The 24,911-nt window shown below is 41.0% G+C and overlaps 2 long non-coding RNA genes across 4 annotated transcripts in view; one reads left to right on the forward strand and one right to left on the reverse strand.

Annotated features, from left to right (window-relative positions):
* LOC311603471 overlaps positions 1-23,689 on the forward strand; it is a 45,796-nt gene extending 22,107 nt beyond the window's left edge. For 2 of the 3 annotated variants that reach the window (XR_014781082.1, XR_014781083.1), the window contains exon 8: positions 22,586-23,689. This is a non-coding gene — a long non-coding RNA (uncharacterized lncRNA). Of the gene's footprint in view, positions 1-1,091; positions 1,138-22,585 lie in introns of those variants that run through there. The other variant, XR_014781084.1, reaches the window with a different exon arrangement.
* Positions 12,170-19,186, reverse strand: LOC311603470. The gene is made up of 3 exons (XR_014781081.1): positions 19,060-19,186; positions 13,454-13,566; positions 12,170-12,418 (listed from the first exon to the last, which is right to left on the reverse strand). It is a non-coding gene; the product is annotated as an uncharacterized lncRNA (long non-coding RNA).
* Positions 23,690-24,911: the final 1,222 nt, after the last annotated feature.

A 24,911-nucleotide genomic window follows, 5' to 3' on the forward strand; every position in this document is an offset into this window, starting at 1 on the left:
TCTTTTCTACTCAAAAGCATGTTGCAATCTTATCAGAAGATTTATTTAATTTTGTTTTGTATATGTGAATGTCTGCATTTACATAGGTGCAACATGTGTGTGTCTGGGCCCTGCAGAGACCAGATGAGGGTACTGGATCTTATAGGCTGTTAGTGGGAGCCTCCATGTGGGTGTTGGGAACCAAACTTGGGTCCTCTACAAAACCAGCAAGTGCTCTTACCCACTGAACATCCCTCCAGAACCCAAAGATAAGTTGTCGCCATCAGTTCTCACCTTTGTACCTTGAGACACGTCTCTCTTACTGCGGCCATGCTGCTGCTCAAGGTAGTTGGCCTTTGAACTTCCAGGCAATTCTCCTTTCTCCACCTTGTGTCTTGCCATAGAAGTATTGGGTTTGCAGATGTGTTTTACTTCATCCAGCACTTTATGGGGGTTTAGAGGATTGAACTCAAGTTGCTAGGCTTTGCAGAAAGTGCTGCAATGCTGACTGAGTCATCTCTTCAACACTTTAACCCTTGTTACTTGACTGGAGTGATCAGAGTCTTTTTCAGAAAGTCACCCCTGCATCTTGAAGTTCTTCCTTCTGCGTTACTCTAGCAGCTCCAGTTGCTGCCTTACATTAAGGCCTTTGATCCATTTTGAGTGACTCTTTGTACAAGGTACAATACAGAATTACAGTTTTTGTCTTTATATGTGATGAGCAGATACTCTTTTGAGAGGTTTTTATGAGTCAGTCCTACAAGTTGCTACAGCAGGTTTGGTCACATTACCTTGGTAATAAACTATTCATATTACAGTTTCATCTAGAGTGAAAGGATCAGGAGACAAGCGAACATTTACCAACACATGGAAAAGATGTACACACCATATTGGGATGTCTTACTCTGCCTTAGCATATAAGCAGCTTTCACATGACAATTTGCATGACTGAGTCTGTGTAGAGTCACCCTGAAAGAGGAAGTCAAGCACTTTGTCAAGTCTCTAGCTATGGAGCTTCGGCAAGCTACTTCCCATCTCTGAGAATCTGAGCCCTCATGATCAAGTGGAGGTAACAAATGACCTCCTTAGACGTGGTTTTGTTCTCCTAACAGGGTCTTATGTATTCGATGCCAGCCTTGAACTCATTATGCACCGGAGGATGTTCTTGAACTTCTGAGTCTCCTGCCTCTATCTCCTGAGTGATGGGACTATAGGTATGCACTACTGCATCAGCTTTAGGTGGTCCGGAGCCTGAGCCTGAACCTCATGCATTCATCAAGTGAGCTCCATCTCCAGCCCCTCGGGGAAGTAAGCAGATGAAATCAGGCAACTCATGTGTGAGTTTCGCACTTCACACTGTTTGGAAGCACAGAAAGGTCACTTCTTCAATGACTCATAAAATGTGTTTGTCTATTTCCTGGTTTACTTGATTTAAACATTTTTCTTTTCTTAATGTTTTCTGATGGCTAAAAGAAAATAAGCACTTCTAAGACACCAGCAGTGGTTAAGCCCTGGGTTTTAGGTGTTCATTTTGTGAACTGTCATCTGAAACATAATCATAAAAAATACATAACAGTAGTAAAAGCTAAAGTGTTCTGTGTTGGTAACGATAAAAAATTAAGAAGAATTTAAATATCTCTTTGGGTAAAGAAATATTTCTAGGACAAGAAAACTATTGAAAATGATGAATATGCATTAACTTTACCAGTAGCAAATATTTACCTTATGGCTTTTTCTCTCCCTCTCCCTCCCCCACCTCTCTCTCTCTCTCTCTCTCTCTCTCTCTCTCTCTCTCTCTCACACACACACACACACACACGTTGTTACTCTGACTTTTCATATAACTTTTTCTGAGCATGATTAGTGTTTGCAGTCGGAATGATGTCACTTCAGGATGATGAGTCTTTTGAAGACTTAGCTGTTGAGTAGGCAGTGGTGTTATGGGAGGCTGTTCAGGTTCTTTCTCTTCTGGCTTTAATTTACTTTCAGGAGAGAGCTTGCTGGCAAGGTTTAAGCAAGCATGATAAAGACTAATTAAAGAGTTGTTCCCCAAATCTCCTTGAAATTAGAGGTTGAGTCACTGAAATAATTCATATTTCATAACTTGAGATAAGCAAAACTTTGAATCTTAGCAAGAAAATTGAAGAGCTATACGGATTACTCAATTCTTTGCTGTGGAATTGGGAAATTGCATTTGGAATATAATAGAATTTGTGTCTCCAATAAAACCAACTCAGAACAGCTTCACATCACACAACTGAATTAGTCCGTAACTCTCTCTAATTAGTTTGGATAGTAGTATTTTTCAGTCTTTAATCACATCTTTTAGTGAAGAACTCTGAAGTCCTTTAGAATAATGTCTATTGTCCTTCATCCTCTGGGGCAATTGTGGAGAGAGTAAAGTTACCAGATACAATGACAAGGAGATGATCAAAAGAATGTTTTAAAATCGCATGGCTTATGGTTTTTCTTGAAACTGGAAACTTGGAAGTGTGACATCTTATAACTGCTCACACATGTTTTAAACATTCATCGTACACTTCATTAAATATTATGGTACCTGTGCAGGGTTGCACTGGCATCTTCAACTCTCACTGCCCTGGATACAGTCTACCTTCTAGATGGAGCAAGGGAAAGTCCTCACTGTCTCACTGAGCTTTCCTTATGGCATCTTGGAGTGTAGGGAGGATGTGTCTGCATGGTGTGGTGGTTGGAGCATCCTTAAGGAGATACTCAAACCAAAGAGAAGGAAAATGGGAAAGGAGTTGCTCTTTGATCCCTGTTGAATTTAAATAGGAAGACAAGCTCCTGGAAAGCAAGTTGTTTGCTTTGGAGCTAAAGGGCTGCAGAGAGAGATGGACCATAAATCTCAGCAGTGACATTTTCATCAATGACATTAAGAATTTATTGAAAGCCTGAAGGGCACATGAGAACAAAGGAAGTAAAAAGGAAGGGGAGGTGTGTAGTGGGGGCTAAGGACCAGTATGGAGGGATAGGTCAGGGTGCTCAGAGGGGCGACAGTGTTTCGCACATAAGTGCTCAGAGGGTGACAAGTGTTCCACACATGGGTGCACAGAGGGGTGACAGTGTTCCACACAGGAGTGCTTGGGGTGGGGTGGGGATGGGGGGGGCGACAGTGCTATACACTGGTCTACACAGGAAGAAAAGGCTCACAATTAACCAGAAGGCTTATTTTATCCCATTTCCCTGGATGAATTTTATGTTTCAAATATGTTTAAAAAATAGGAAGCCATGCTGAGAAACGAGGAGCCTGGTTGATTAATATGTTTGATCTTTTCTATTTTGTTGTCATCAAAAAGTTAAGCCACAGATTCTTGGCGAACTATTTTAGCATGATTAAAAAACATTCATTACACTTTTCTCCCAAAAGCCATTCCCCTACAGCATGGAAAATGTTAAAAACATATTCACATTAAAATCTAGTCCTTTTTCTAAATTGGAAAACTTGAAAGCACATTAAATTTTTTTCCCAGTGCACAGTCATTAAAGTAATAAAGGACTTAGGTGATGGATGTCCGGGGAGTGCCTGATCCTACAGCATCTTTTGGTTTTCTTCTCATTGGAACATTTTGGAAATAATCAAATCACAGTTGCAATAGAAAGTTTATAGAAAGTAAAATTCGTGGACACTGAGGTTGTCTTGACCTTGGGAAAAAAATCATTCCATAGTCCCATAGTGCATGAAATAGAGAAAAAAAAAAACAAAACTAACTTTAAGAGCATGCTTGCTTAGACTATCCCATGAGCTGTTGGCTTTACCTGTAGCTGGGTGAATCCTTGATTCTTTTTGTATCTTTTTATTTCTTGACACAAATCATCCAGCTAAAGAAGAGAAGATGTAAACAAGCCTATTTCCCTCAGTATTGAGAGCTCTGATTAAAGTTTTAATGTGGGAAAAGGTTGAGGCTCTTTGCTAGAATATGATTTTGATCTTTCCCTGGGCTATTCTTAGCTGTCATTAATACCCCTCATCATCATTAGTAAACACTATTAGAGTGTTGTAACTATTATTATTTGGAGGGCATAATGTATTTTGTTGATGACAAAGTTAAGCCATTTATGATTGTTACCTTCACTATAATCCAGCTAGGAAAGATGCCATTGTGTTTGCAGATACTATTTCTCAAAACAGTATCATCTAGTAAGAGACAAACCTCTGAAACCGCTGGCTTGACACAGTGTAAGTTTTTCATTTGGCCACCCAGAGCCCTCAGCATCTTCTATGATAGGCTGAATAATTACACCTCTGCCAACCTATTCCATGTCCTAATTCTCAGGACTTGTAAATGCATTGATTTACATGGCAAGAGAGACTCCAAAGCTTGGTGATGGTGCGTTATCTGGGTAAGGCCTTTATAACCATAAGTATACAAGGCAGATACAGAAGACCTGTAAGGACCAAGGAGCAGATAGAGAGACTGGAGCATACAATGATATTGATTTTCAGGGTCCATGAGCCAAGAAATGTAAATGAACCCTAGAAGCTAGAACAGACAGCGAAACAGACTCTCTAACACTCCAGATGGGGCACAGGCCCCATTTTGTGACTTTTTCCCATAGAATGACAAGAGAATAAACTAGTAGTTGGAGTAGTTTGTTGCAATGACAATAGGAAACCAATCTATAGACTGTGTGTTCTGCATTAATATTTCTCTCTCTCTCTCTCTCTCTCTCTCTCTCTCTCTTGCTTTTTTGAGACAACTGACCTTGAACTCACAGACATCCACCTGCCTCTAGCTCCTGAGTGCTGGGATTAAAGGAGTGCGCCAGCACACTTGGCTCGTGTTAAGACTTTTCTAACAAGCATCAAGTCCTTCATTTCTCCAGTGCCATGGGCACTGACTTCGTCCACATATATCAGGGTTGTGTTTCTGTAAAGAAGGCATGGCCTGTTGGTTAGCAGCTGCTAACTTGGTAACCAGCTGTCTTGGTAATTCAGTCTCTCAAGACTGAGCTGAGAAATGAGATGGCGATTGTCACCATCCCTCAATGTTGACACTCAACTTTAAGTTTGAAGGAGCTTTGCTTTATTATTCAAATGCTGAGTGTTGTGAGCTAATTCTAAAAAAGGTTTTTCCTTTTCCAAGGGTAGCAGAATGTCTATAATCATCCCAAAATTTTTGAGGTGAAGAAAAAATAATGAATAAAAAAAGATCACAAATGTGTATTTTCTGGTAAAGTAAATTAACTGACATATGAAAACTCAAACAAGTGAGGCCCATAATGAACCACGTAAATTCTTGCTCTTTATGGGGATCAATTTGCCTTAATTTCACACCACTATTGGTGAGCTATGTGGGTCTATGGGTGCCAGTCTTGCTTCTAGCTTTCTTTAGTGTGGATAAGGAACATATAAGATGATGTTAGGCTTTAAAATACTTCTTTGACATACTTTGCCAGGTGACTTAATTACAAATCCCAGATAACTACCTCATTCATATTTTTCTAATATGAAATGCTATTATTTTTGAAATAGTTAATGGTGACTGGGGGTAGAGGTGTTGCTTTCACCAGTGGTGTAGCCACTGATAAATTGCTCACATTCTGGCAAATACCCTCTTATCCATGCTTATGCAAATATCCCTAACTAAATGCAGTGTGTCATGCACACAGGAAAGATACTGAAGTATGACGGGGATGTGGTGGTAAAAAGTTTAAGTAGAAAAAGGAAGGGGTGGTGAGAAAGGAAAATAAAGAAAGAGAATGATTAAAATTCACTATATGTATATAAGAAGCTCTCAGAGATTTAACAAGAGTTCCTATGTTGATCAAAAAAAAAATATTTTTCTTGAAAAAAGTCTCATGTAGTTAAGGTTGGCCTTGACTTCATTATAATAGTTGAGGCTACCGGGAGCCCCTGACCATCCTGTCTCTACGTTCCATTTGTGTGTGTGTATGTGCTTATGAGTATTTAATACATATATTTATTAGCTACTTTTCTATTGCTGTGATAAAACACCATGATGAAGGAAACTTATAAAAGAAAGTGTTTAATGGGTTTAATGTTCCAGAGGGTCAGAATTCATGATAGTCGACTGAGGGTGTAGCAGCAGGAACAATTGAGAGAACATATCTGAATCTACAAACAGAAGGCAGAAAGCACCCTGGAAATGGCATGAATCTTTTGCAGCTTCAAAGCTTTCCACAGTGACATTCCTCCTCCAACAAGACCACATCTTCTAATCCTTCCCAAACAGTTCTACCAATGACGGGTCAAGTATTCAAACATATATCCCTATATCTGGCTTGCCAATGCAAGCAACTGGCTATAGCAATCCCATGTCTCTACTTCCTGAGTGCTGGGATTATAGGCAAGCCATGCCCACCTAGCATTTATGTGGGTGTCAGAGAGCTGAACTCTAGTATTTATGATTGCATGGCTAGTACTTAACCAACTAAACTGTCTCTCCAACCTCAAATTTCAAATTAACAAAAGCTGGTTATTCTGAGTTAAAAATCTATTCTTGTTTCAGGAGGCCATGAATTGCACAATAGGTAATCTAATATAGCTACCAGGGCTCAAAGGAGCTGTTTTTAGTGATAAAGAATACAATCAAATACAAATATTTGTCCAGGGGTAGCTATCCTTTTTTTTTTTTTATCACCATTAGGTTTGCTGAACTCAGATGCCAATTGGCTAACAGTTTCCTGGGTTGTAAAAATAATGAGGACTTGTCACAAGAACCTATGATTTGATCAGAATTTCTATTTGGTGTTATAGAGTTTTCCTATTGAATGGGTATTTGCACATACATTAATCACAACTTTGTTGAAATGTCACTCTGCCATCTGTCATATAAGCCAATAAGTACTCTTTTCTTTCCTACATTTCAATTTTCTTATATATGATAATGTCTTTGTTAGTAAATTAACTCTCATGAGGTACAACAGAGGAAAATTCAGCATTGAGGCCAGGTCTATTAATGTGCAGTAGAAACCTTAAATTATGTCTTGATATGCACTCATCTTCCAAATGATGCAATCATCATTCTCCCCGTACTTAGTGTATTTTGGGATATTGAACTTGGCGAGACAAATCTGAAAGCTGTAGTTCCTCTGAAGCATTTCTTTAACTAAACTTAAGGAGATAAAAGTATACTCTGTGCCATCTGGGTACAGAGGAAGTGGACCTGGACAGCACAGGTCAAGGGGTAGAGGAGAATTCTGTGACAGGATCTTGGATGACTTTGAACATTGTCCTAGACATAGTTTTGCTCAGGAGGCAATGTGTATAGTGTAGTGTCATGCGTTACATTGGCTTCGGAGAAGAACTTATTGGGAGAGCCTGTGAGGAACTGTAACAATCCATAGTATTTCCCTAAAAATAACATAAATTAAAAATAGAAAACATCTAATATATCTTGAAACATTTTCAAAAGGATATTTTTAGAAACTTTCATTAGGGAATCTACAAATAGGAATGGCTTTATGTTCAGAAACAAAGCCACACCGACACTGCTCATCTTTAAATGAAATTTCAAATTGGTGAAAAGTTGTTAATTATAGAATCTGAATGAAGTGGGGATATTTTTTCTTTCCTCACTCTCAGGGGATGCGCTATGTTTCTGGATAGCACAAAAATTTTTTCATATATTTTCTGGTCTGGTCATGAGAGTTGAGGATTTGTTTGTTTCATACTATGAAAGTAAAAGAATTGGACCTTGCTGAGGGGCCAGTGACACTTGCTGCCAAATCCAATGTCCCCTGACCAGTCCCCCATAGTGGAAAACTAAAACAAACCCATGCAATTTGTCCTCTGACCTACCCATGTAAACGTCGGCATATTCACAAATGCACACACATGTTCAAACAGACAAAATTGGAATTGTGACGAGACTTCTGGTACCATTTCTCCTTTGCAATAGTTGTCTGGTGAATGAAGCCTCAGGAAGGCACTAAGAAATGCAGCCGTCAGGATGGTACCACTTTGTTCTCTGCAGGTGGTGTCAATGTAAGACTTTTGACTTGTGACTCCCTTACTCTTCAGATCAGTGGGAACTTGAAAAAGCTGGTAGAGTAGTTGGTGATTTCACTTACTGTGGACATCAATGCCTGGAGCCTGAGGCCCACAGCACAGCATCTTTGTAGTATCACAAGGTGACTTGCTGATAGCATCCTTCATCCACACACAACCTTCTTATTAAGACTGCACATGTAATGTCAGGTTCATTGGATGTGCATTGATTTAGGATTCAGACATGGTAGATTTAATCACAACAAAAGCTGTCTAAAACCGAGGTGATGAGGAAAGTAGATGCCTAAGAAAAGCTTTTAAGTCTTAACGGTTCATTACTATGCTGTCTAGGAGCTGGAGTTTATGTGTGACTTGTTTTTGTTATCTCACTCAAGGGCATTGCCTCAGTGGACTACTTTGTAAATAACAGCTTTATTTGTTAAAGGTTTGAGCTGTGCTTAATGCTTGAATTCAGCTCATGTATTGTGTGTACACTGTACACACGACATTTCATTACATTTTCTGTATATAAAAATACGTTTGCAGCAGGGTGCAGTGGCACACACCTATAATACCAGCATTCTGGGAGGCAGAGGCAGGCATATCTCTGTGAGTTTGAGGCCAGCCGGGTCTACAAAGCGAGTCCAGGACAGCCAAAGCTACACGGAGAAACCTTGTCTCAAAAAAACAAAACAAACAAACAAAAACAGTGTTTGATATGAGGTATATTTCTTGAAAGAGTTCTTGGTGTAATAAAGAATTTGAGATGTTTAAAAATACTTGGAAGAATGAAAAATAGCATACATACATATGAGAATTAAGTTTAGCTATGTGAGTTTATAGTTTCATGTAACAAAAGTTCCTCAAAATGCCATGCTTTGGCATGACTTAAGTCTTTCTTGGATGCCTTACCTGTAACCTGCAAGGAGAGCCTGGGTGTACACACGCAAGCATGTGTTTACATCAGTGGCAAACACATCTCTGTGCAGTGCCTTGAGTGAAGCTGTGTGTGATGAAAGGGAAGTCAGAAATTCTTCTCTGTCTTATCCTTTCTATGTCATCCTGGGCTTACCATCAGATATCTCTGGCCATTGAAAATTGAAGATGGAGATTCCTCTCCCAGGGAAAGGATTGCTCTCTAGCTTAAATGACTGATAAGGAAGATGCAGTTTTGGAAGTGATAAAGCTACACACAGTAGCTCTAAGGAATTATCCGTCTTTGATTTAAAGTATGTTATCTAATTCTTATGTGGACAAGTTAAGTATTATGAAGACTAGTAGCTTTATGATGATGAAATGTTCGGCTTTGCTTTGTACGGATTAAAAAGGCGTAAGTGTTTTTAATTGCTCTTAATTCTCCGTGGTGTACTCATTCTCACGCTTAATAGCTCCACATGGATGAAGTTAATTTGCTTCCTATCCAATGTCATAGTGTGTCTCTTTGATATACTTTCAGAAATTTTTTGACAAAGCTTAAGATGTACAAAGATTTTCCTTATGTGCATATTAATAACTAATTATAAGTATGACCCAAATTTTAGGTTCTTTCTATCCTGGCTCATTCCCAAAGTATGATCATATGTAGTTTTCAAAATAATGGCCAAGCTGTTAGACTCAGTTGAAATAAAATTAATTTTCATAAATAAAAGGACAAGGACAACTCCTTAATAACTTTTATTTAATACACAGATTTGGCTGAGTGACAAGTTCTTCTGATAATTGAGGACATGGTTTTCCTCTATTCCTGGGTTTTTTGTTTTGTTTTTTTTCATTGCACTTCAACTTTCCTGATTGGATGGATGGGAGGACTGAACAGTGTCAATAGACTTCTTTGTGGGTTCTATTTTAAAATTATATATATGTATTATGCTTTTAGACTCTTTAAAGAAAAAAATAATTTCCTTCCTTTATGAATCCACAGAGATTTAACAAGATGGTGGAGCCATGTGAAATGAAGCCAGATGCCAGCTGGGAGAATAATAAATAGGTCAACAGGTAGCTGAAAAGGGTGAGAAGTCTCCTTCTGAACCTCAGCCTTGAGATGCAGATAAAACACTTAGGGGTCATGTGCTGTTGTCTAATCAGCACAGAGACCCACCACTGGGCAACGTGCAGAGAAAAAGAGATGTTGGAATATGTAGCCACGAACTGGATGTCTATATCACAGAAACAGTCTTTTCCAGACACAACAGGATCTCATAGGACGCATAGGACACGTGCAAACCCAAGTCAGGCAAAATCCCATCGTGGAGAAGGGGAAGATCAGCAGTTTGTCCCACCTCTAGTTGGGGAGTTATTGGCATTTTATTGCTTCAAGGAAAGACGAGCTCAGGGTTTTTGTTTGTTTGCTTTTTAAGATGATACAACACCTAGTATATTGATCTTACTCTAGGGCAAGTCCCATGCCTTCGAGTAATCACTCAACACAAATTGGACTCAGTGGAGCGGGGCAGGTGGGTAGAAAACACGAAGCTGAGTGGGTAGGGAGGTATATGATACGGGGAGAATTGGATGGGGTTGAAAATTTCAAAGAACATAAACATTATGAAACCGAAGAGTGCTATTTTGTCTTTTGTGCTCTAGGATGAATAAAAGCTTCCTTCCTTAGGAAGAACCAGTTTTTTTTTTTTTAAAGGACTAATGTTCTCTCCTCTCCCAAGTCTTCCTTTGTCTGCCTTCACTCTACATAGCTCTTCTACCTCCAGGATGCCAACACGACCCTTCCCTCAGGAGAAAGGGAACAGGCTGGGGAACCCCAATCACCCAAATAGTCAGGTCATTTCCATACACTCGCAGTGGGGCAGCTGAGCCAGACAGCGCCTGCATCTGCCTCTTTTGTGCACTGACTCGAAGTCGTTCCACCTGAGAAGATAAATTGGATAAGGAGGCATTTAAGTCCCTAACGTTCGGTCTATGCCCAGGCATTGTCCAGTTTCAGTCTTAGTGAGCGTCCAACCCCTGCCTCTCCTCTGGTCCTTCGGCTTTCTCTCCTGGCGTGTTGGTCAGCCATGCTGCGAGGAATGAGGCGGACACTGCCGTCCCCAGCATACTGAAGCACACGTTGACTGGGTGGGTAGGGCCTCCAGAGGAGACGAAGTAGTGAAAAGTCCTATTCCTGGAAGGAGAAAGGAAGGAAAGCCCCTAAAACCAGACCAGTCAGAAAAATCAGAGGCCGTTACGGGCTTTGGCCAGCAGTCTGGGACAAGAGAATGCAAGTGACTGCAGTGGGCCTAGGTAAAGTTACTAGTGTGGTAACAGAGACATGGCACGGCCATAGAAAGGCTTTTTAACCGCTTCTTGCACTCTGGCATCCGTGAATGGGAAGTTGTAGAGGGGACCCAACACTGACTTGGTTTCAGGCCAGAGGAGGGCAGAGGGTGTAGAAAGTGATAACGAGGCCTGAGTAGCAGCAGCCCCCTCGTCAAGCATGTCACTCACTGCTCTGCCACAGCCACCACCCTCCCTAGCCGTCCTAGAGCTGAGGCTCACACTGTCCTCAGGAGAGCATGCATGGAAATGCTGTACTCTTCCCACTGTCTTCCGTTTGTGGTACCCACCCTCACCAGCTGCCTATATGTCTCTGGAGTGGGGTGCTATCCTGGCAGTACCCAGAACTTGGCCTTCAGCTTTCTCTGTAGGGGCTAAACATAGACAGGTGGTAGTGTGGAGGGAGAAGCCCTCAGTGACCTCCAGGCACTGTTCAGCACAAGGCTGCCAACTGACTCTTCCCTCAGGCTCCTCTGCCTACTAACACCTGGGCTTATCACAGGGGGAAACAAAAGTCTGTACAAGGAGACCTATTCCTCTTAGAATTTCTTGTGCTTTGACTTTTTTTTTCTTTAAGTGCATGTGCCCTGTTTCATTTATAGGGCCTAGGATGTTTGTGTTGAGTAAAAAGGAGATGCCTCGATATTCAAAGCTGTTAAGTGTTGTCTTTGTCGTAAAGACTCCATATAACTGCGTAAACATTTGGGATTTGTTTTCTCTGTCCTGAGGTCTTGTCTTGCTTTCTTTCTGGGAAGGGAGACGTGCATACAAGGAGCTGAAGATGACCGCCCCCTAGGCTTTCAGCTTCAGGCAGCTTCCTCATAGCCTGGCTAGCCTGGGCTTTTGGAGGACAGGCATGGGAGGCAGTGCCAAGATACTCAGATGGTTCTAGGATCATGGGGTCTTTTTATTTTACTTAAAAAATTTTTTTTTCGTTACTTTGCCACTGCTGCCCCCAAATCCTGGTCAGCTCTGTGCCCCCAGATTAGCAGGGGTGAGTCAGGGGAAACACTGGTTCTTCCTCCTGAAGCACAATCTGGCCCAGATTAGCAGGGGTGAGTCAGGGGAAACATTGGTTCTTCCTCCTGTGCAGGGAGGAGGAGTCTCCCGAGCAGTAGGGATAAAAGGCGTGAGCCTGGGAGCGCTTTTTATAAATTATTTTCCTTGTAGATTTTATTTTTACTTTATCTCTGTGACCTGCCAGGGAGAGGAGAAAAAGAGAAATGCTGTGAGCACATAATACAATAAAATTGAATAAAACAAATGCTTCAAAAAAAAAAAAAAGAAATAATTACTTGATTCCCAGCTTTAATCTGAAGGGCAAACTACAGTAGATGAGAAGAGATAGATAGTAAAGGAGACAGAAAACTTTCAGGAGTGAGTCTATGGAATAAACAAATATTAATTTTCCTTTAAAATGGAAGTTTTAAAATGCTTCTCCACAATGAGACTCATTATCCCATATTCAAATTTCCAGGGATAATTCACCCATCACTGTCCCCTAAGTTACTAAAAACAGAGTGGCTGCAACTCTCATCTTATTGCCACTTCTGTGATGTCCTTTCGGGTCACATCTTGGGGCATGAGATGGCCATAGGTACTGGCTTGAAAATAGCACTTCATGCTATAAAAGAAAATAAATGCTTGACAAACGATTGACAAAGACATAGTAGCATAGAGCTAAATCTATCCGTATCCTGGTGCCAACTTGTCTCTTAAGTTTTCTCTAACATGAAAAGTCTGTTTTTGAGTGTAAAGAAAATGTTAAAATATACAATTAGCCTTTAGTCTGAGCCCTCAGGGGAGAGGCAGGTGGATTTCTGTGAGTTCTAGGCTAGCCTGGTCTACAAAGTGAGTCCAGGACAGGCAAGGTTACACAGAGAAACCCTTTCTTGAAAAAAAAAACCAGAAAAGAAAAAAAATGTGCTTATTAAACTAGGGAATAACATAGAATTAGGCTCAACATATATTATTTGTAGTTAAGGAAACCCTGCTGATCCTTTTAAAATTGGCATAAATGGGGCATAGATACTAGCCATAAGATTTTAGAAATGCGACTTATGGTACTTGGCACTATATAGCCCCACTTTACAACATCTTTTGTTGCATCTTCTTATCCACACAACCATTAGCACAATACTTACATACTATAAATATACTGTTGTCTTAGTGTTTATTGCTGTGAAAAAAACTATGACAACTCTTATTGGCATTTAATTGGGTTTGGCTTACAGCTTCAGAGGTTTAGTCCATTATCATCATGGAGGGGAGCATGGCGGCACACAGCCAGATATGGTGCTGGAGAAAGGAGCTGAAAGTTCTATACCTGGATTCTCTCTCTATACCTGGGCAGCAGGAAGAGAAGAGACAAAGGGCCTGGCTTGGGTTTTTGAAACCTCAAAACCCATCACCAATGACACACTTCCTCCAAAAAGGCCACACCTTCTAATCTCTTTCAAGTAGTGCCATTCCACGATGATTAAGCATTCAAATATATGAGCCTATTGGGGGGTCAGTCTTATTCAAACCACCACAATTGTCTTAGAATTTCTATAGCTGTGTTAAAACACCATTACCAAAGCAACTTGGGAAGAAAAGGGAATATTTTAGTTTACAGCTTATGGTCAGTCATCTAGGGAAGTCAGGGCAGGAACTTAAGGCAGGAACCTGGAGGTCAGAACGGAAGCAGAAGCCATGGAGGAGTGCTGCCTACTGGCTTGCTCCTCATAGCTTGCTTAGCCTGCTTACTTACACACCCCAGGGTGATACCACCCACAATGTGCTAGGTTCTCCCACATCAATTACTAATTTAAAAAAGGCCCTACAGACTTGACTATAAACTAATTGCACGGGGGCATTTTTTAAATTGATAGTCCCTCTTCCCATATAAGTCACATTTGTGTCAAGTTGATAATAAACTAGGCAGGACATATGCCATAAATTATTTCTTAAAATCTTTATAAGAGTCAGAACATGTTGTGAAGTATCCCTCCCGGAAGTTCATGTGTTTAAGGCGGGACCCAGCTGGTAATGCCCCTGAAAGACCATTGGATGGTGGATATGGGCCATCTATTGAAGAGTTCATGGCCGAATGGTCTGTTAAGATGTGGAGCCTGGCTGTGGGAATCAGGTCACCGGAGACAAATCTTTGAAGGCTATGTCTTGCTCATGGCGGTTTCCTGCCTCTCTCTCTGCTTTCTGGCCACCACGTGCTGAAACACCTTGCTCCACCACATGATCCCACCAGGATGCTGTCCTTCAAAAGGATCCTGCAGTGAAGGAGCTACAGAATCATGGGTGAAAAACCCTGAAACCATGAACCCCACCCAATCCTTCTGCCCTCAAGTGGGTTTCCTCAGGTACCCTGTCACAGTCACACGGAGCCCGCCGACAACAGACTGAACTACTGATGAATTTGTGTGTACAATATAGTATTTTTAAAAGTCTTGTTGCTCAGCAGATCTTTAGAGCTTATTAGTCTTGCTTAGTGCAACTTTGTTTACCCCGCCCCCCCCCAGCCTAGCCTCAGGAGACTATCTTCTACTTCTTATTCAAGATGTAACATGCAACATAGTGACAAAGTACCTGACAAAATTTACTTAAGAAAAGGAGAAGAGTTTATCTGGCCCCATGGTTTGAGAGGCTGAAGCCCACAGCAGGGTGGAGAATGGTGGCGAGAGGGGCTCTACCCACGGCAGCAGGAATTCATGGCTGCTCACATCGTGTGCAGAGTCCAGAAGCAGAGAGATGAGTGTTGGGCTCCACTTGCCTCTCTTTTCTATTCACTCTGGAACACTAGCCCAGGCAATGGTGTAGCGTATACTCAGGATGGCTTTCTCTGGGCACACCTTCACAGATGTGTGCAGGGGCATGCTCCCTGTGTATTAAGTGTAGCCAAGTCGATGATGAGGGCTAACCATCAACTTAGCACAATGGCGGGACTTTATTCTTTAAAAAAAAAAGTTGGAATAGCATTTAATTAATGAGTGTATCACATTTCTCACTCATCTGTCCTACCTAAATCATAGACACTTACATTGCTTACACATCTTTGCTATTGTGATGAGGACTGCAATGAATATCTAAGTGTTCATGATCTCTTCGAGATCATGATTTCAATTCATTTAGATAAGCATCCAGAAGTGGGATTTCTGGATAATATGGTAGTTTTAGGTTTAATTTTTAAAGAAATTCAGCACTAACCTTCACATTGGGCTTCAGGTTTATTTGATACTGGCTTGATTTAATCAAATATATATATATATATATATATATATATATATATATATATATATATATATATATATATATGACCATGTTCTCAGCTTTACATTTTGTTTCTATGGTACTGATTCAAACAAAAGTCAAGAATGATGCTCTTCCTGGATAGAGCTGGGTAAGATGACATGAGATTATTATGGGCTATGCTGACTTCTTTAGACCTAAACCACATGACCATTACCAAACTGATAATTATGGCACAGCTTGCTTGTGCTTTGGCTGACATGCTTAAGTCTATCAGGATTACGACTAGGCATCCATCCTAGTTACATTTCTATAGCTGTGATAAGATACCATGGCCAAGGCAGCATGCACAAAAAGAATTTATTGGGGGCATTTCTTAGAGTTCTAGAGAGAGTCTATCACCATCATGACAGATGGAGAGAGTCTATCACCATCATGACAGATGTACTAGCTACTAGGTACTAGGTACTAGGTACTAGGTACTAGGTACTAGAGTAGTAGTCAAGAGAATATATCTGATCCAAAATCATAAGGCAGAGAGAGAAAGAGACACTGGGAAATGGCATGGGATTTTGAAAACTCAAAGCCCACCCCCAGTGACATACCCACTCCCACAGGGCTACACCCCTTAATCCTTCACAATCCAGCAATAGGGGACCATGTATTAAAACATATAAGTGGGGTTATCCAAACCACATAGCATCATTCAGTCTATATATTCTTAAATAAGGTGGGACAAATACCTCCCTTTTTATAATGATTACAAGTTAGGTATTCTGTTAAGAGTGAAAAAGTGAGATTATATACTGCACAGTAACCAGTATTTCTCTTTTGAATGTTTAAAAAGTCATGTTAACTATTAACTGAAAAATAGTGTTATTATTTTGATTTTTAAGTACAATTTCTATTTAGCTATTTAAAACAACCAGTTAAATATTGTAAACATACAATACTCTGTTGGTTTACTTGATTGACTTACTACAAATATAAAAATGTTGTAATGTATACAATATACAAATATCAAATAATTTGCATTAAGCTTGGAATAGTTGTTAAAGCTTTAGATGACAATTTATTCACGAGAAATCGTTCTAAATTCATTTAAAAGTGAAATTCAGGGGACATGCTGAGAATACTATATTTCTGCTTGATGCTTGTGTCTTTTTACTTTTAAGCTCAATTAGGTGAAATTCTTGTACCAATTATTTTGAATATATTTGGAACACTCTCTTCAAATCTTCTGTGGTTATCTGCTTGCTGAAAGTCAATGCTTTATTACTTTCAAAGTAGAAGGAGATTTTCTAACATTTAGCATTTTGTCTCTGCATTTTCCAGAAAAAGAGAGTGAAACTTTCTTCAAACTATGGATGTGGATTTTTATCCCCAGTCCACTTGTTTTTCAAACCCCCAGTATTATACAGACTTTGCTGCTACATACTTCTCTCTCTCTCACTCTCTCTCTCTCTCTCTCTCTCTCTCTCTCTCTCTCTCTGTATGTATAAAATCTCAAACACGTGAGCCAAACCGAACATCGTGTCTCCATTTCCACAGAAATGTCTACTGACCTAATGAAATGCCACCATTCTCCTATTCTCCCTCTTGGAAGTGCTTTCTCTCCTGAAATCTCACAGCCCTTCTATTTTCTCATTGATTTGCCTATTCTAATTCCTCATCACCTTTCCTGCTGACCCACCCCTCTTTTTTTTATGCTTCCCCATGTAAATTCTGATTCTTGGGGAAAATAGTTATCCTCCTTGCTTCTATCTTCACTTCGGTTCAATGGATCTTCCATATCTTTGCAGGAATTTATATATAGCCTATATATGTATTAATATATTATTGTATGTATATAATACTTATTATATACATAATTAATATACTTATATAAAACACTCACTGCACTCTTTGGCTGCTTAAAGTTTTAATGACTTGCCATTGTCCATGCTACAAAGTTGATTCATTAAAACCTGTTTTTCAAAGTCTTTTTTGTCCTGATTTCTGACATGGTTAATTAGCTAATTACCCAATCCACCCATTTATTATACTTTTTAATCTTAAATTTACTCCAGGTACAACTTCTCATTGCCAACTCTCCCTGCTGTAATGTTTCATACCTCCACACCTTTGGTTGTGCTTTTCTCTCTCTCTGGAATCTCATTTATTCCATTTTTGCCTCTTCACATTTCAAGTTTGTGTATATTACAATGTTTGAGAACTTACGTTGTTTTACAGACAGAAGGACCTGCAGTCCACTTTTGGATCCCCGATTAAGTATGTAGTTTGATCAATTGATTTAACTTTCTAGAATCTCAATTTTCTCCTTTATAAACTGGGAATAATAAATGTCAACTTCATATTGTATTGTGAGGATTAAGTGAAAGGAACTAATAGACTTTTAGTGCCTAAAACCACACTTGAGATGTTGTAATTACACAATAAATACTAGTGTCATTGACTCAATTCAACTTCATATATCCAAACCTTCTAAAACCTGTCCTCCTCAATTGGAATAATCCATATGGGTCCATTATTGGGCCATTGTCTTTCTCCCCCACCTCGGTTCTTATTTTGGAAGCTGCTCTGTGGTGATGTGGCTTGGACTATGGTACTCATACTCCAGCTTGTTTCGTGTCTCCCTGGTACAATGTGCCACTGGGTGTGCTGGTTAGAGCACACAGATGCCTTTCAGCTTCTTTACACTGGGCTCACGGAAATGTAAATGCCTTAATTTTGTTAGGAGTACTATTGCCTCTCTCTACCCTGGAAACTGCACTTTAATCCAGTGCTGCAATGACATAATTCTGAGTTTCTCTAATATAGGTACGGTGAGCCTGCCCAGTTCCTCCAGAGTCACCACAGGTCTGAGCTTCCCACGGCTCCCTTCAAAGCCTGAGCCCTAAACCCACTAGATTCTTCTAGCCTTTTGAAATTTCATAATCACAACCTCTTTTGCTTTATTAAGTCTAGGAGAGGAGGTGGCTTTCTGTAATCGATATCAGTGTAACACCTTAAGATTCTCTCTTTACCATAGAAGTCCACTGAAAAGTCTCCACCAAGCAGGGAATCCAAACAGATGTTGCGACTCACAGTCAAACTTGAGTGCAGGGAGTCTTATGGTAGAGTTGGGGACTAGAGGGACCTGGAGGGGCCAGGAGCTCCACAAGGAGACCAGTGGAGCCAACAAATCCAGGTGGGGAGGTGGGAGTGCTACAGAGACTGATGCGCCAACCAAGGACCATGCATGGTGAGGATGTAGACCTTTTGCTCAGATGTAGTAGATAGGCATCACAGTCTCCTTGTGGGTCCCATAATAAAGGAAGTAGGGACTTCTTCTGATGTGGACTCTGGTTCCCACGTATTGATCACTTCCCCCAGGCAAGGTGGCCTTGCCAGGCCACAGAGGAAGAGCATACAGGCAATCCAGATAAGACTTGATAGGCTGAGGTCAGATGTTAAGAGAGGAAGGCTTCTCTTTCTGAGGATTGGGGCGGGGGCAGGGGTGAGGGAGGGAGGGTGGGACTGGGAGGTGACAAGGGAGGGGCCTACAGTTGGAATGTAAAGTGAACAAATTAAGAGAAAGATTCATTCCTTACCGTTTCAGCTATCAAGTATACAGTCAACAATTATGTATACTAAATTTCCTCTAATAAAAATGAGTGTGATTGCTATGCAATAACTGGACCCCGAATGGTGTTACAATTTATGGCCTCTTTTGTTTCTCTCCTTTGCTAATGACCTTGGTCTTTGGGTCTCAGGTGATGTCATAATAAGTGATGTAAGGTAAGAGGGCCAGTGCAGCGCTGACTGCTGACTCACAGTATTTCACATTCCATACTCATCAGTCATTACTGCATCTGTATCCTCCTCCTCCTCCTCCTCTCTCTTTGTATTTGTTTGCAGTATGTGTTTTTGAATGAATTCAAAGCCAAGTGCCCTAAACTTGATCTATACAGCAAGTCAACCAGTGTGAACACACGAGATTTGCCAAAATCTTTGGACTTTATTATTGTCATATGTAGCACAGCATTTGGTTTAGAGATGTAGAAGCATAATTCGTTTTAGAATACTGATTGTTAACTATCAGCAACCAGAAGAGGTATACATGATTACCAGTTGGGAGGTCAAAATGCTGTGTCTTTTATTTCCCACTAATTTGTACAACTCATTGGCCTTTTTCTGTCTCCATTAATAAAACAGTTATAATAATTGCTACAATTTATGTCAGAGGTCTTTACTATATGAATATACAAATGAACACACTTAGATCATACATGCATATGCAAGTTACTAGGATTTAAGGAAACTTAAGACTAAACATAATGGTTAACATACTTTTTCAACTATAAAGGAAGCATTGGCTATGTGAAAAATCCTAGATCATTTGATTGAACATAAGATAATTCATTAGGTAATATTTACTTAATATTAATTACATTTGTAGGGTTTCTGCTGTTGGACTGGCACTGCCAGTGGTGGCAAGATGAAAGGCGGTGGCCACTGTCACCACTGGGCTGGGGGTCACTTTGGCCATTGATGATGGTGGCTGCCGCTGCCCCTCCCCCCTCCCCCAGGCCATTGTCCATGATCACTACTGCTGCTACCAGGACCATCACCACACACACACACACACACACACACACACACACACACTCATTTAGGAATTTCTCTGTGCCTAACACTACCAACCCTCTTCCCCCAAACCTGTAACAGAATACCTTCCCCAAGTTGAGGGGAGCCATCCCCTCCCCGTCGCTGTCACCCCCCCCCCCCCCCCGCGTTTCCCCACCCCCCCAAGTCCTTTTGCCCGGAGTGCCCAACAGTATCACCACTCCCATGTAGCCCTTAAGCAGTGGGTCACTAAAATTTAAAGTGGCTTGCCCGGTGGGCGTTGGGGAGAGAATATGGCCCCAGCTCCTGTCAGTGCCTCAGTGGGAGTTGTCCATGGTAACAATTCCTGCTTCAGCCAACTGCTCAATAAAAAAACGGGACTCCTTTCCTGCCTCAGAAAGGCCATGGGAGGTGTTGATGACCATTCTGCTTCAGTATACTGCCTTCACAATGAACTCTTTGTAAATTCTGAACACTTTGTAACCTTTATTATCCCTCAAGAAGTAAAACTGGCTGAACTCCTACCTGAGAAAGCTCCAGCAGCCCAGGGTCCGCCCCTCACCCCGTCCCTAATCTCCAGCCCCTCAGTACGACTCATCCCAGACTATGCTAATTTGAGATGGGAAATCTGGACAAAAAAAAAAAACTCCACCAATCCTTGAGCGTCCCCCAGTTTAGGCATGAAATCCCATCAATCCACACTCTGGAAATCCCTGTCCCAGAAAGCTCTGCCCCCTAAGAAACCCTATGTGAAGGCTGTATCTGCCTAGTTCTCTGTTGTCTCCTCCTGGGAGCAGAGGCAGCCACTCCTGGATTTGTCCTTCCTCTCCAGGGTTCCTCCCTTCAATAAATCTCTTTTAAGAGGTTTACTGCCTGCTGTGACTCTTTCACAGGAAGAATAAGGAGGAGGAGGGAGGAATGAATAAGGAGTGGAGCTCAGGCTCTAAGGCTCCTCAGTTCCTCAGGGTTTAGGAGCAACCCTTCCCTGGGAGCTGTATCATCTTTGCTGAGGAGGCCTCCCCTCAGAGTTGTGAGGTTCCTGGGCTCCCATGTCTCAGGATACCCTTGGCACACTGTCTCACCTCAGGGCTGGGATACCTTCCTAGCTCTTAGTGTTATGGACACCCTTTCACCTGAGTCCTGGAAGGCAGGTCACACTACACCCGAAATAACAAAATATTGATAAACAGTAATCATGTTAACATCAATATTATAACATTACATAACTATTATACCATTTTAATTATTAATTTAATAAATAAATATTATTTTGTTATTATGTTAATAGTAAATAATATTAATGAAAAGATAGGTGAATTTGTACTACACAGCAAGTTACATAACACAAAACATTTCACTGTGTTTAAAGCAAGCAGTCTTTGGTATGGAAGAACGAGGAAGCGGCAATACTCATGAAGAATTTGAGTTGGGTTATAAAGAATTATTTTATTCCTAACACTGAGTGGCTGAAGGGATCATGTCAGGTGATGGATTTCAAATTACTTTAGATTTAATGTTGGAGCAATGTTTGCTATCACTGAAATTTTTCTTGAGTAATTTTGTCTTTGAGAAAATTAGAATTGATTTATTTGTAATATAGGATTCATAACTGAAACAAGCAGAAGCTATGCTTAATGTAAACTAAAATATGGATTTCTTGCCCCAATGCTTCAAGCACATTGCTTTTGAAAGAAAAAAAAATGAGCCATGGTTGACCCAGTTTCTTATCTGAGGGGCTACGAAAGATATAGAGAGTGAATGTTATCTAAGGTACAGCAAGAAAAACTAGGTGTCTACATGTGCCAGATAGAACCACAGATTTCAGTAAGACTCCGGTGGAGTGCCAGGTATGTCTAACTTTTTAGATATACATAGAAATTAAGATGTCATCGAAGGAATTCAATTCTAGATTCAGGCAGCTAGCTATTCTTATTGGAAAAACAAATAAAAAAATTAAATGCATTTTCTAAACATGTGTGTAGCTGGGGTTCAGTAATTCAACGGCTTTCCCATTTAATCTAAGTATGTTATACAGAAAGTCATAAGGAAGCTTCATAAGGTAACGAACATATATATGAGGTGGACTCAAGCAGCTGTTTTTAGATCATGAAGTTCTTGGTTGTCTCTGCTGTAGATTTTCAGTACCGTCTCTTATGAATTTTCATTTGTGGACTGTTCAGATTTTCAACTGTGTGAAGATTTCTAGGCATACATATTTCACGATCTGCAACACTTTTATCTATAAAGGAATGTCAGTCAACTGACAAAAATGTATGAAACTGAATGTGTTCTGAAAATCTGCCCCTGTCTTGACATGGGCTTGGAGCTAGAAGAAAGAGGGTGAGTGAGATGCCCTGATCTGAGTGCATTTGCAGTGAAGTTTGGGAATTTTGTAAGTCGTAGTTCATGGTAGTTCTCAGAACATGTTGAGACAATTAGGGTAGAGGTGTATGATTGTCCATGTTGGCCACATTCTGGTCACTATCCCATTCATTTTGTCTCCCATTACAGCATGCCCAGAGCTATAGCATGTAACCAGTTCATCGATGGAGAATGATGGCTACCAACTGTTTCCCTACTCAACTCAATCTTTAGAAGGAGGGAAGCCTGCTCCTGGGATCTCAGACCTGGTTGACGATCAGCAACTCCCACGATCTGGAGGTCTGTGCAGCAACTCTGAAGACACTGTGGGGTAGCATGGCATCTGAGACAGAAGCCATTTTATGCCGGGGTGCTCCTTATTTTGTTTGTATCATCTCTGCAAAGAAATAGTAAAGAAACCAGAAGGCAATATTTGAGTTGAGTAGGATCCCTCCAGGAAACGTTTATGCAGTTAGTTACAGCCTAGTTCTGAAGCTTCTCATGTGGAGAGAACATACCAGCATCTGGATAGCAAAGACAATGAAACACCTGGTCCTTGCTTAGTCTGGCCTTCTATAATAAAGTGCCATTGGACAAGGTGGCTTTTGAAGAACAGAAATTGATTTCTCACAGCTTTCCAGTTTGTGAGACTGGAAAGATGCCAGCATGGTTTGACACCGGTGAGACCTCTTCAGGCTGCAGACTACCATTTTGTATTCTCACAGCTAGACAGCTCCCTGGGGTCTCCCTTTAAGGGGATTATTTCCTCTCATAAGTGCTCTATTTTCATGACCTAATGCTGCCAAAAACTCCTTCCCTCTAAAGTAATTTCTTTTGTAGTTATGATTTCAACAAACAAATTGGGGAAGAAGATATAAACATTTGGTCCAGAAAAGCCTTGAGCCCTGAGAGCCCTGAATCTAGCAAAAAGGAACTTATTTACAGTGTCATAAGTGCTCATTACAGACAATTCTGGACAATTGTTTTCTAAGTGTTTATTCATTTATGTGTTTTGACCAAATTGAGCACTCATCAGGCTTTTGACGAGCAAAATTATTAGTTGACTTGGGGGTGTGGCTAGCTTCTCCGCTCACTTTATCCATCAGGATTACTGCCATGAATGGTTAGGGTCAGCCAGAACAGCCTCCCCCGATCCCCATCATGGAATGAAAGTGGCAGAGATGAGTCTGTCTGGGTTCTGTAATCATTGTCTCTTACTTTACAAGTTCCAGCTGAGTGGATATTAGAAGAGAGAGGGTCAGAAATAAGGAAGATGTTTAATGATGGCACCCTATTCTATTCTCCGTCACCATCCCTGCCCCCGCCCCCCCCCCCCCCCCCCCGTCTCTAGTGCTAATGCCTCACCCTTTCTTGTACTGTGAGGCTAAAGTTAAGTTTTAAGTCTTAATTACTGTGCTTAACAGATACATGAACCAAAAATGCTTCTAATATGTTAGTCCCACTTACTTTGTTAATCCTCCTGGGAGAGAATAAGATCACTATCACAATTCTGAACCAAATTTGAAGCAAGTTTGATTTTTTTTGTAACTCTTTGTTGACTCTTTGTGAATTTCATATCATGCACCCCAATTCCACTCATCTCCCCATCCCTTTGCATCCATCCTCTGCCCTTGCAACCTCTCCCCACAAAAGGGGGAAAAACCCCAAATCAACCAACCAACCAACCAACGAACCAACCAACCAACCAACTAAAAATCTCATCATGGAAACTGTAGTGTGTCATACATTATACCCTTTTGGTCACATATCTTTACTTGCAGATATTCGTTGCAATGAGTCATTGATCTGGTTTGAGGCCTCTGGCTTCTTCTATACTACCAATACTGGATCCTCATGGGGACTCCTTTCAGATATCCTGTTGTTGCCCTGTGTCATTGAGATCCTTCATGGATCTGCAGGACTGGCCCCTTCATGCACTCCAGTTCATAGATGGAGTAGATGTTGGGGTATGTCAACTCAAAGCCTTGGATCTGGGCCTGGGTGAGAGCTGAATTGGTCAGCCTATAGCTCTCCTTCATCCACACTATAAGGGCAAACTATTCAGCACTGTCGTGGCTAGTTCACCCAATGCCACAGACAGCCAGGGGCAGGGCCAGATTTTCAGCTCTTATGCCCTCAGGGCCAGTTCACCTGTGCCTCCACCACTAGGGAGAGCTTTGTTGGGTTACCCAGGTGTAGTGCAGGGCCTGATTTCTTGAATGCTACAGCCAGTGAGAGGTGGGACCAGCGAGCTTGATTTTTATTGGCGTTCTCCCAAGAGCTGACCAGCAACTGCTTCCTAAGTCAGGTTAAAGAGAGAAGCCCTGAGCCCATTTCTTGGGCCCCTTTAAAGAGTAAAATCACAAGTAGTTGCAAAGCAGGGTTATAGGAAAGAGACAATGGAGCAATAAGGAAGTACAGAAAAATCTCAGAAGATACTGTGCAGTTGCCATGTGATTAGGGAGGGCTAGGAAGT

Source organism: Acomys minous (assembly GCF_964271855.1).
Source record: "Acomys minous genome assembly, chromosome: 8".
Classification (NCBI taxonomy): Eukaryota; Metazoa; Chordata; class Mammalia; order Rodentia; family Muridae; genus Acomys; species Acomys minous.